The 13412-nt window shown below is 42.6% G+C and overlaps 1 protein-coding gene across 4 annotated transcripts in view; it reads left to right on the top strand.

Annotated features, from left to right (window-relative positions):
• The first annotated feature begins 591 nt into the window (after positions 1 to 591).
• Positions 592 to 13412, top strand: part of LOC115114194 (CMP-N-acetylneuraminate-beta-1,4-galactoside alpha-2,3-sialyltransferase-like) — a 101030-nt gene continuing 88209 nt past the window's right edge. Inside the window, exons 1-4 of one of the 4 annotated variants that reach the window (XM_029642255.2) lie at positions 592 to 771; positions 1451 to 1639; positions 1732 to 1778; positions 5925 to 6109. The gene's annotated coding sequence lies outside the window, so the exon portion shown is untranslated. The remainder of the gene's footprint in view (positions 772 to 1450; positions 1640 to 1731; positions 1779 to 5924; positions 6110 to 13412) is intronic. The other 3 variants (XM_065013313.1, XM_065013312.1, XM_029642254.2) reach the window with 3 other exon arrangements.

Raw genomic sequence — 13412 nt, 5'->3', positions numbered from 1 at the left:
TGGAGTTGATTTGAATTGATTTCAGGTGATTTGAGCATAATTGTTTTAAACATGTTCTCATGCCCCCACCACTTCCACTTCCAGTTAGCTGAAGTTTGTAGTGGCTGTTAAAGAAAATTGAACCATGGATTACAGTTTATCTTGGCCTATAGACTACTTTCAGGGTTGAGGAACCATCTAACATCAAGTTGTAAAATAGTGAACTACTCTTTTAAATGGTTGAAAGCCACAGTGACAGACATTTGTGTGACAACTAAACCAAAAATCAGACATTGTTTTTTCATTAGAATTTGGTGGTGCCCTTCGATGGTTGAAAGCATAATAATAAACACATTGGAAATCTTTTTGAGTGGGTGAATATAGGTTGTAATGTCATTGATCAACCTCTCAACGAAATATTATCCACTGAATTATCCATTTTTGGGGGAATTTTTTAATATATGTTTTTTTTTAAACCCATTCTCCCCAATTCCGTGATATGCAACTGGTAGTCCACGTTGGAATGACATGTGTGCACAGTGGGATCTGAGGAACATGCTGTTGAGCAAGATGGTTTGGAGAAAAAAGAACGGGGCGCGAGCAAGCGCGTGATTTTTTTTTTAGGGAGATTTTCTGAAGTCTGAACGTCTTCAATTCTGCTCAATTGAGTTCCCGGGATTAACATGGTGATGGTCGGCAAAGGAGGGGGTGATACGGTGGCGACCTCTTCGTTGTTTAAACTAGTCTAGCCTCTTCTCAACAACGGGCAAATTTGAAAAAGGAGAGGTTAAGGTAACGACCAAAAACGAATCTGTTTTCTTGTAGACAGCTCGATGTATTAGGGAGAAGGTCCTGTTTTTACACGACGGTGAACATCGGTTGATGTTAGCTTAGTTAGCTAGCCTGTTATTTGAGTCAACCGCTATCTTGCCTGGCTTCAAATCATTCTCGTTTGATGTCTCTTTGGTTAGCTAGCTTAGTGTTAAGCTTACCTAAGGTAATATTTTTTGTAAATGACTAGCGTATATACAGTTTGCAGTGGTGATTGCAATAGCTATATTCAATAACTCATTTAGGAACCTCACAAACCCAAGGCAATTTAACCACAGTTTGATTTGACTGTGTAGCCAACGTTAGCTAACAAGCCAAGAGTTAGCTGAAGAAGTTAGCTATCAGTACTAATTTTATTTTCTGTGGTTGCCAACCCGACTGCTACTAGGGAAAGGTAATTTTATGTCCAACAAGCTTCATATGTAGTTTATATTGAGAAACTGCTGCATTTCTGCATATTGAAATTGGGATTAATGGACCGTTATTTTCCTACGTGACGTTACGTGCTAGAACAAACCTGGGATGTAATCATTAGCCAAATAGTTTCGCAACTAAAACGAGAGTTTCTATGGTGGGACACATTCAGGTAGGTCCCTCCCTTTCCGTTTGCTTCCGTTTTAATACGTTTTTTTTGTAACAGAATCGGGGTAATGAATACGGACGGACTGGGACTAGAATTCGGCCCTGACATTTTATCCACTCTAGCCCACATCACTACCTGCTCCGCACTGAAAACGGCAGTACTGTTTTCAGTACTCCAGCACCCTACACTTGTGAAGAGAAAGACATTTTCAAAAATGTTTTATGCGATTGGAGAACACATTGGGAGGTATCTTAGACCATTCCTATATACACAATTTTTCCAGATTCTTAATATCCTAGCCTGCGTTTATGGACTGTCCTCTTCAATTCAAACCACAGGTTTTCAATGGCGGAGACTGAGATGGCCATTGCAAATTGATTTTGTGGTCAGTAACCTTTTCTTTGTGGATTTTGATGTGTGCTTGGTTATTGTCTTGCTGGAAGATCCACTTGCGGCCAAGTGTCCACCTCTTGGCAGAGGCAACCAGGCTTTTGGCTAAAATGTTCTGGTACTATGGGGCTATTTTGCTTCCACTGGTCCTAGGGCCCTTGTTAAGGTCAACGGCATCATGAACTTTACCTAGTACCATGATATTTTAGCCAAAAACATGGTTGCCTCTGCCAGTAGGCAGACACTTGGCTGAAAGTGGGTCTTCCAGCAAGACCTTTACCCCAAGTACTAATCAGTCAACCATTTCTGTACCAGTGACTGGTGAGACATGGTCCTCATTCTGTTTATTTATTTTTTTACCAGCTGATGTTTAAAACCAATGCAATATGTAAAAACACCAACCCCCACTATAACTGTGCCTCTGCTCTAGCCATTTTGTTTGCCTCCTTGCTGTCTTATCTGTCTCAGCACCTTCTCTGCTGTCACTCTGTTTTCTCTCTGCCAGTCTGTTTAAGCCTTATGTTATAAAAGCCAAGCTAACAACATAGGCTATATTGCAAATTAGTGCCTGTCATGTATTCCCCTGAATCAACAGCTACTATACCCTAACCTGGCCTCATAGCCATACAAAACATAATTTATGTATTTCTGATACCTACTAAAAGTTACTTAAGACAAACAAAAGTAGGGAAATTGGACGCACCAATATCATACCTCCCCTCTCCATGTAATGGTGAGAGGGTAGCATGTCTTGGGGGGTATAATATTTGTGCGTTTAACTTTCTCATCATTCACGATTTATTGAGGATTATCCGTAATCATGGAAGCATCCACATTAATGTAGAATGTTTAGAAACGTTCTATTCTTATTTAAAATAAAAGTTTCTCCAAAATGACACAACAATATTTATCATTAATTTCTATTGGGAACAAAATAATCTGAAATGCAACCAAAACAAACAGCAAATGCATCCAAGTTTGTAGTCAAAAACTTGACGTAGTCAGAATGCTATGAATATGGGACCAAATAGTTAACTTTTTACTACACTGAACAAAAATATAAATGCAACATGCTTCAATTTCAAAGATTTTAAAGAGTTAGATCATAGAAGGAAATCAGTCACTCGATGGGTTAGACCTTAATTAAGAAAAATGAAATGTATATTTTAAATGTAACCTTTTATGTAACTAGGTAAGTCAGGTAAGAACAAATTCTGATTTACAATGATGGCCAAAGCCGGACGACGCTGGGCCAATTGTGCGCCGCCATATGGGACTCCCAATCATGGCCAGATGTGATACAGCCTGATCAATGGTTTTCACATGACTGGGAATACAGATTGCATTTAAAAAAGGTAGGGGCGTGGATCAGAAAAGCGGTCAGTAACTGGTGTGACCATAATTTGCCTCATGCATCTCGACACATCTCCTTCACATAGAGTTGATCAGGCTGTTGATTGACCTGTGGAATGTTGTCCCACTCTTCAATGGTTGTGCAATGTTGCTGGATATTGGCAGGAACTGGAACACGCTGTCTTACACGTTGATCCAGAGCATCCAAAACGTGTTCAATGGGTGACATGTCTGACGAGTATGCAGGCCAGTTTCATCTTCCAGGAATTGTGTACAGATCCTTGCAGCATGGGGCTGTGTATTATCATGGTGAAACATGAGGTGATGGCTGCAGATGAATTGCATGACAATGGGCCTCAGGATCTCGTCACGGTATCTCTGTGCATTCAAATTGACATCGATAAAATGCGATTGTGTTTGATGGCCGTAGCCTGCCCGGTACCATAATGCCTGCCAACCTTGATATCAGCAAACCGCTACCATAACCATCTGCCCTCATCCAAAATCAAACCGCTCCGTGAAGACCACACTTCTCCAGGGTGCCAGTGGCCATCGAAGGTGAGCATTTGCCCACTGAAGTTGGCTACGATGCAGAACTGCAGTCAGGTCAAGACCCTGGTGAGGATGACGAGCATGCAGATGAGCTTCCCTGACGCTGTTTCTGACAGTTTGTGCGGAAGTTATTCGAAAATATAGTTCAGACACCTGGGTGACTTCATCAGCTGTCTGGGTGGCTGGTCTCAGACTATCACACAGGTGAAGAAGCTGAATGTTAATGCAACCGCTGTGTCAGTTTCATTTTCTGAGTACAGCGCTCAGAGCCCAAACAAGCCATACAGATATCCGCCATGAGTCAACAGAAGTCAGAAATAGCATTATAAATATTCACTTACCTTTGATCTTCATCAGAATGCACTCCCAGAAATCCCAGTTCCACAATTGTTTGTTTTGTTCGATAAAGTCCATTTATGTCCAAATACCTCCTTTTTGTTCGCACATTTAGTACAAATCCAAAATCACGAGGCCCGGGCAAATCCAGGCGAAAATTCAGACGGAAAGTCATTTTACAGTTCGTAGAAACATGTCAAACGAAGTATAGAATCAATCTTTAGGACGCTTTTATCATAAATCTTCAATAATGTTCCAACCGGAGAATTCCTTTGTCTTCAGAAATGCAATGGAACGCTGGTCGCTCTCCGGTGAGTGTGTGTGATCAGCTCATGGCATTCTGCCAGAGCCCTGACTCAATCAGCCCCCCCCCTCACAGTAGAAGCCTCTAACTATGTTCTAAAGACTGTTGACATCTAATGGAGGCCTTAAGAAGTGCAATATGACCCCATAGACACTTTATATTCGATAGGCAATGAGTTGAAAAACTACAAACCTCAGATTTCCCACTTCCTGGTTGGATTTTCTTCTCAGGTTTTTGCCTGCCATATGAGTTCTGTTATACTCACAGATATCATTCAAACAGTTTTTCTATCCAAATCTACTAATTATATGCATATTTATGGCTGAGTAGCAGGCAGTTTACTCTGGGCACCTTTTTATCCAAGCTACTCAATACTGCCCCCCCGTCCCAAAGAAGTTAATCCGGTTCTGTGCAGAGAAGCCTCGCTAACACTGGGTAGCTGAAATGGGCAGCACCAGCATATGCTGCACCAACTCCAGTATGTTCTAGGGAAAATATGATATCTTTCAATTTCATTTAAACCCTTACCATTAACTTATCAAAACCAACCATAGAAGGATCCCATATATAAGCACTCTGGACTGTTAGCCTACCTTGTAATTGTGCCTGTAGGGGTCCTTTGTCAACATGGTCTCCCATTTGCAGGGTGACGAGAGGAGATTCCAGGTGTGTAGGACTTGTCCTTGAAATTGTGGCTGACCAGGATTTTCAGCCCCTGCCACTCATCCTGGATTGCAGCCATGTTGCACGCTGATCTGCATGATTGAACAGAGCAGTGAGTTTGCAAATATGCAAACATTGTCTCATATGGCAATGCAGTGTCAAATAAATTCTTACCTCTAGAGGCTCCTTGAAATGCCTCATCAGGTCTGCCACACCATCATTGCCAAAGGTGAGAAGGCTGGCCTCGTCTTCTGGCCATGTGTCAGGGTTTAGCACTCTGAAAGACTCCACTGGGGTCTGGACACCCTCATCCTTCAGCAAACCACCAAACCTGGCTTTGAGATCATTCACGCCGATGTTGATGGCCGCCTCCATGTGCTGCTTCAACAGAAATAAAACACACACACACACACACACACACACACACACACTGAAATATTTGGCCATTTGTCTGTCTCCCATACATTTTTATAGACTTCTCCTGCATTTCTATCCTTATCCCCAAATCATTCTGTTGGGCAACAAATATTTTTTAAATGTACCTTTATTTAACTAGGCAAGTCAGTTAGCTTCTTATGGTATAGGGGACGCTTGCGTCCCACTTGGGAAAAAAACAGGGACCAGCGTTCCATTGCATTTCTGAAGACAAAGGAATCCGTTAACCGGATTATATCAAATAATGATATAAAATCAAACATTTTAAGTTAAGTGAGGATAGCTCACTCAAACATGCCTGTGAGAAAATGGCAGAATACACAAGTGCATTCTCCATTTCCCGCTTTATCTGTTAAGTAGTGAGTAAATAAACTGTCACCTGTCAATTACTTGATTCTGAAAGTTCATTTGAGTCTTGAACTTATTTTCTTTTTAAAACAACGTGTGCTATTACATTTCCTGTGTAAAACTGACCTGCTTTGTCCGCCCATGCCGCAGGAACACTTTGAGGGTTCTGTGGACATGGGGGATCCAGCGAGTTCCAATTGACGCTAGACAAATATCCACACCGAGCTCTTGCCCGAGACAGAGCTCTCGTTTGGATTTTCTCCTGAAGTGATGGGTCTTCCATATCAGATTCAGAAGATCGTACACAAGACACCTTTGGCTCTTTCTTCTGAATGGTCAGTATTGCCAGTTCTAGCCTGTGAAGTATTGTTTAACATTCTCTGCTAACAAATTAAACTAAATCATAGAGAGGTTTGTAACAAATAAATGATGTGGCATACAGTGGATTGGGATTATATGCCCCCCTGCCTCTTTCTGATGTATCAAATACTTATGTCATGCAATAAAATGCAAATTAATTACTTAAAAATCATACAATGGATTCAGTCTCTCACAGTTGAAGTGTACCTATGATAAAAATTACAGACCTCTACATGCTTTGTAAGTAGGAAAACCTGCAAAATCGGCAGTGTATCAAATACTTGTTCTCCCCACTGTATCTATTTTTAGGGGCAAATGCGAGTGAAATACTCGCACTCTAGAGCCCTGTTAACTGTGGGACCTTTATGTGTCTTTCCAAATCATACCTTTTTGTTATTTCGGGTTTTGCTTTGTCATTATGGGGTATTATGTGTAGATTGACAATGTTTTAAAATATTTTTTTTAAATAAGGCTGTAACGTAACAATGTGAAGGGGTCTGAGTACTTTCTGAATGGATTGTATATAGTTGATTTTATTAAAACATTGTCTATGAAAAAATAAAATTTCAAATTTTCTACCAATCGATTGGTCGAAAGAATAGACAACTTTTGGTCAACCAATATTATTTTGTTGTCGGACAGCCCTAGTATACATATTCCGGTCTCTGACATTGCTCGTTCTGATATTTCTTAATTTCCTTACTTGTTTAATTTTCTGGATTGTGTTTTTTATTGCTAGGTATTACTGCACTGTTTGGAGCTAGAAACACAAACATGTCGCTGCACCTGCGTTAACATCTGCAAATGTCTGTACTCGACCAATAAACTTTGATTTGACATGAAATCAGTCAAAACACCTCAAAGCATGACCTGGTGTCAAGATAAAACAATTCCCCACTAGGCAGATTCTTGTCATTGTTGCTATCTGACTGTTCAGTATCATAACAAAGCATGGCTTCTGGCCCCATTAATGTGCGTGTCATTTTCACAATGTTGTCAGTAGTGGTGCAACGGATCACAAAACTCACGGATCGGATCACGGTTTAAAGTCATTGATCAGATACATTTTCGGATCTGCAAAAAAAAAAAAGGGAGACGGAAAGCAAAGCTGTTTATTTATTACTTAAAGAACACTTACAGCAAGGAATGTTTAAATAGAATTTTAAAATATTCAATACTCAATTGTTAAAGTGCAATATGAGGCATGATAACTTCTTCCTTTGAACGATAGTGAATTCAAAAATACCCCGTGTCCAAGCAGATACCGATTAATCGGCCGATTTTAATATATATATATATATACATACATCAATCAATCAGTGGGGCAAAAAAGTATTTAGTCAGCCACCAATTGTGCAAGTTCTCCCACTTAAAAAGATTTGTATTTATTTTTATTTCACCTTTATTTAACCAGGTAGGCAAGTTGAGAACAAGTTCTCATTTACAATTGCGACCTGGCCAAGATAAAGCAAAGCAGTTCGACAGATACAACGACACAGAGTTACACATGGAGTAAAACAAACATACAGTCAATAATACAGTATAAACAAGTCTATATACAATGTGAGCAAATGAGGTGAGAATGGAGGTAAAGGCAAAAAAGGCCATGGTGGCAAAGTAAATACAATATAGCAAATAAAACACTGGAATGGTAGATTTGCAATGGAAGAATGTGCAACGTAGAAATAAAAAATAATGGGGTGCAAAATAAATAAATTAAATACAGTTAGGAAAGAGGTAGTAGTTTGGGCTAAATTATAGGTGGGCTATGTACAGGTGCAGTAATCTGTGAGCTGCTCTGACAGTTGGTGCTTAAAGCTAGTGAGGGAGATAAGTGTTTCCAGTTTCAGAGATTTTTGTAGTTCGTTCCAGTCATTGGCAGCAGAGAACTGGAAGGAGAGGCGGCCAAAGAAAGAATTGGTTTTGGGGGTGACTAGAGAGATATACCTGCTGGAGCGTGTGCTACAGGTGGGAGATGCTATGGTGACCAGCGAGCTGAGATAAGGGGGGACTTTACCTAGCAGGGTCTTGTAGATGACATGGAGCCAGTGGGTTTGGCGATGCGTATGAAGCGAGGGCCAGCCAACGAGAGCGTACAGGTCGCAATGGTGGGTAGTATATGGGGCTTTGGTGACAAAACGGATTGCACTGTGATAGACTGCATCCAATTTGTTGAGTAGGGTATTGGAGGCTATTTTGTAAATGACATCGCCAAAGTCGAGGATTGGTAGGATGGTCAGTTTTACAAGGGTATGTTTGGCAGCATGAGTGAAGGATGCTTTGTTGCGAAATAGGAAGCCAATTCTAGATTTAACTTTGGATTGGAGATGTTTGATATGGGTCTGGAAGGAGAGTTTACAGTCTAACCAGACACCTAAGTATTTGTAGTTGTCCACGTATTCTAAGTCAGAGCCGTCCAGAGTAGTGATGTTGGACAGGTGGGTAGGTGCAGGTAGCGATCGGTTGAAGAGCATGCATTTAGTTTTACTTGTATTTAAGAGCAATTGGAGGCCACGGAAGGAGAGTTGTATGGCATTGAAACTTGCCTGGAGGGTTGTTAACACAGTGTCGAAAGAAGGGCCGGAAGTATACAGAATGGTGTCGTCTGCGTAGAGGTGGATCAGAGACTCACCAGCAGCAAGAGCGACCTCATTGATGTATACAGAGAAGAGAGTCTGTCCAAGAATTCAGTCTTCCCAGCCTGGTGCAGGTCTACAATTTTGTTTCTGGTGTCCTTTGACAGCTCTTTGGTCTTGGCCATAGTGGAGTTTGGAGTGTGACTGTTTGAGGTTGTGGACAGGTGTCTTTTATACTGATAACAAGTTCAAACAGGTGCGGCAGGGTAGCCTAGTGGTTAGAGCGTTGGACTAGTAACCGAAAGGTTGCAAGTTCAAATCCCCGAGCTGACAAGGTACAAATCTGTCGTTCTGCCCCTGAACAGGCAGTTAACCCACTGTTCCTAAGCCGTCATTGAAAATAAGAATTTGTTCTTAACTGACTTGCCTAGTAAAATAAAGGTAAAAAAAAAAAAAAAAATCAGAGAAGTAGTTGCTGAACCAGGCGAGGCAATCATTTGAGAAACCAAGGCTGTCGAGTCTGCCGATGAGGATGTGGTGATTGACAGAGTCGAAAGCCTTGGCCAGATCAATGAATACGGTGAGATGAGAGGCCTGTAATTTTCATCATAGGTACACTTCAACTATGACAGACAATGAGAAAAAAAGATCCAGACAATTACATTGTAAGATTTTTAATGAATTTATTTGCAAATTATGGTGGAAAACAAGTATTTGGTCAATAACAAAAGTTTATCTCAATACTTTGTTATATACCCTTTGTTAGCAATGACAGAGGTCAAATGTTTTCTGTAAGTCTTCACATGGTTTTCACACACTGTTGCTGGTATTTTTGCCCAATCCTCCATGCAGATCTCCTCTAGAGCAGTGATGTTTTGGGGCTGTTGCTGGGCAACACGGACTTTCAACTCCCTCCAAAGATTATCTACGGGGTTGCGATCTGGAGACTGGCTAGGCCACTCCAGGACCTTGAAATGCTTCTTACGAAGCCACTCCTTCGTTGCCCAGGCGGTGTGTTTGAGATCATTGTCATGCTGAAAGACCCAGCCACGTTTCATCTTCAATGCCCTTGCTGATGGAAGGAGGTTTTCACTCAAAATCTCACAATACATGGCCCCATTCATTCTTTCCTTTACACGGATCGGTCGTCCTGGTCCCTTTGCAGAAAAACAGCCCCAAAGCATGATGTTTCCACCCCCATGCTTCACAGTAGGTATGGTGTTCTTTGGATGCAACTCAGCATTCTTTGTCCTCCAAACACGACGAGTTGAGTTTGAACCAAAAAGTTATATTTTGCTTTCATCTGACCATAATGCATTCTCCCAATCTTCTTCTGGATCATCCAAATGCTCTCTAGCAAACTTCAGACGGGCCTGGACATGTACTGGCTTAAGCAGGGGGACACGTCTGGTACTGCAGGATTTGAGTCCCTGGCGGCGTAGTGTGTTACTGATGGTAGGCTTTGTTACTTTGGTCCCAGCTCTCTGCAGGTCATTCACTAGGTCCCCTCCGTGTGGTTCTGGGATTTTTGCTCACCGTTCTTGTGATCATTTTACCCCACGGGGTGAGATCTTGCGTGGAGCCCCAGATCAAGGGAGATTATCAGTGGTCTTGTATGTCTTCCATTTCCTAATAATTGCTCCCACAGTTGATTTCTTCAAACCAAGCTGCTTACCAATTGCAGATTCAGTCTTCCCAGCCTGGTGCAGGTCTACAATTTTGTTTCTGGTGTCCTTTGACAGCTCTTTGGTCTTGGCCATAGTGGAGTTTGGAGTGTGACTGTTTGAGGTTGTGGACAGGTGTCTTTTATACTGATAACAAGTTCAAACAGGTGCCATTAATACAGGTAACGATTGGAGGACAGAGGAGCCTCTTAAAGAAGAAGTTACAGTTCTGTGAGAGCCAGAAATCTTGCTTGTTTGTAGGTGACCAAATACTTATTTTCCATCATAATTTGCAAATAAATTCATAATTTTTTCTTCTAATTTTGTCTGTCATAGTTGAGGCCTGTAATTTTCATCATAGGTACACTTCATCTTTTTAAGTGGGAGAACTTGCACAATTGGTGGCTGACTAAATCGTTTTTTGCCCCACTGTGTGTGTGTATATATATATGGATATATACAACTTTTTATAATAATGACAATTGCAACAATACTGAATGAACACTTATTTTAACTTAATATAATACATATGGGCTTTTGGATGGGTGTTCTTAAGGTGATTCCAAAAGGTTGGTGGTATTTTTTTATTTAGCTGTTGCTGACCCCATGCTTACATCTTTATCACAAATAAGACGCCTTGCTTTCCCTGGTGCCAATTCCATGTAAAAGTCCCACACTGGTGCTCTGCTTTTCTCTGCCATCTGTAAAACACACACACAGCTCTGAAGTGACAATGATACTGAAGAGTCTGCTTAGGAGACAAACTCTATTTTTATTCAAACAGAGAGTAAGTTACCTGTGATGAATGTTGAAAACAAAAACTGTAATTTCTATATGCAGGAAATCCTATTTTAATAATGGACATGGTAAGAATTGACTACCAAAGTGCGAGTCATAATGCCCATGATACCTTCTAGCAAAATTTGAAAAGCGGTTACTTTCATTCATTTATTCCATAGGATATTTTTTAGATTCACTTAAAATAAGGTTCCGCACTTCGGTCTGCACTTCGGTCTGCAGGTAGTATAACTTTTCATTACATTTCATTATAGTACAACGGTTTGATTTGTCTAATCTTAGCAATTTCTTCTTAGCTAGCTACATAGCCGTCTTTGTATCAAAGATAATTGCGTAATTATCGTATTTCGTCGTCCTAACGTATCTGCCCAGCAGCTAGCCAGCTAGTTAACGCCCACCGTCTACATAGCTAGCTACATAGCCGTCTCTGTATCAAAGATAATTGTGTAGATAATTGTGTAGTCTAGAGCGATTTTCTAGGTTACCTAGCCAGCTATTGTCATTCTTTTAACGCAACGTAACGTAATCAACAACGCAGCCACTGCCAGCTAGCCTACAAAGTCAACAACGCAGCCACTGCCACCTAGCCTACTTCAGCAGTACTGTATCATTTTTAATCATTTTAGTCAATAAGATTCTTGCTACGTAAGCTCAACTTTCTGAACATTCGAGATGTGTAGTCCACTTGTCATTCCAATCTCCTTTGCATTAGCGTAGCCTCTTCTGTAGCCTGTCAACTATGTGTCTGTCTATCCCTGTTCTCTCCTCTCTGCACAGACCATACAAACGCTCCACACCGCGTGGCCGCGGCCACCCTAATCTGGTGGTCCCAGCGCGCACGACCCACGTGGAGTTCCAGGTCTCCGGTAGCCTCTGGAACTGCCGATCTGCGGCCAACAAGGCAGAGTTCATCTCAGCCTATGCCTCCCTCCAGTCCCTCGACTTCTTGGCACTGACGGAAACATGGATCACCACAGATAACACTGCTACTCCTACTGCTCTCTCTCTTCGTCCGCCCACGTGTTCTCGCACACCCCGAGAGCTTCTGGTCAGCGGGGTGGTGGCACCGGGATCCTCATCTCTCCCAAGTGGTCATTCTCTCTTTCTCCCCTTACCCATCTGTCTATCGCCTCCTTTGAATTCCATGCTGTCACAGTTACCAGCCCTTTCAAGCTTAACATCCTTATCATTTATCGCCCTCCAGGTTCCCTCGGAGAGTTCATCAATGAGCTTGATGCCTTGATAAGCTCCTTTCCTGAGGACGGCTCACCTCTCACAGTTCTGGGCGACTTTAACCTCCCCACGTCTACCTTTGACTCATTCCTCTCTGCCTCCTTCTTTCCACTACTCTCCTCTTTTGACCTCTCCCTCTCACCTTCCCCCCCTACTCACAAGGCAGGCAATACGCTCGACCTCATCTTTACTAGATGCTGTTCTTCCACTAACCTCATTGCAACTCCCCTCCAAGTCTCCGACCACTACCTTGTATCCTTTTCCCTCTCGCTCTCATCCAACACTTCCCACACTGCCCCTACTCGGATGGTATCGCGCCGTCCCAACCTTCGCTCTCTCTCCCCCGCTACTCTCTCCTCTTCCATCCTATCATCTCTTCCCTCTGCTCAAACCTTCTCCAACCTATCTCCTGATTCTGCCTCCTCAACCCTCCTCTCCTCCCTTTCTGCATCCTTTGACTCTCTATGTCCCCTATCCTCCAGGCCGGCTCGGTCCTCCCCTCCCGCTCCGTGGCTCGACGACTCATTGCGAGCTCACAGAACAGGGCTCCGGGCAGCCGAGCGGAAATGGAGGAAAACTCGCCTCCCTGCGGACCTGGCATCCTTTCACTCCCTCCTCTCTACATTTTCCTCTTCTGTCGCTGCTGCTAAAGCCACTTTCTACCACTCTAAATTCCAAGCATCTGCCTCTAACCCTAGGAAGCTCTTTGCCACCTTCTCCTCCCTCCTGAATCCCCCTCCCCCTCCTCCCTCTCTGCAGATGACTTCGTCAACCATTTTGAAAAGAAGGTCGACGACATCCGATCCTCGTTTGCTAAGTCAAACGACACCGCTGGTTCTGCTCACACTGCCCTACCCTGTGCTCTGACCTCTTTCTCCCCTCTCTCTCCAGATGAAATCTCGCGTCTTGTGACGGCCGGCCGCCCAACAACCTGCCCGCTTGACCCTATCCCCTCCTCTCTTCTCCAGACCATTTCCGGAGACCTTCTCCCTTACCTCACCTCGCTC

The sequence above is a fragment of the Oncorhynchus nerka genome, linkage group LG9b (assembly GCF_034236695.1).
Source record: "Oncorhynchus nerka isolate Pitt River linkage group LG9b, Oner_Uvic_2.0, whole genome shotgun sequence".
In the NCBI taxonomy this organism is placed as follows: domain Eukaryota; kingdom Metazoa; phylum Chordata; class Actinopteri; order Salmoniformes; family Salmonidae; genus Oncorhynchus; species Oncorhynchus nerka.
The sequence above is the reverse complement of the archived record's forward strand: the minus strand, read 5'-3'. Positions and strand labels throughout refer to the sequence as shown.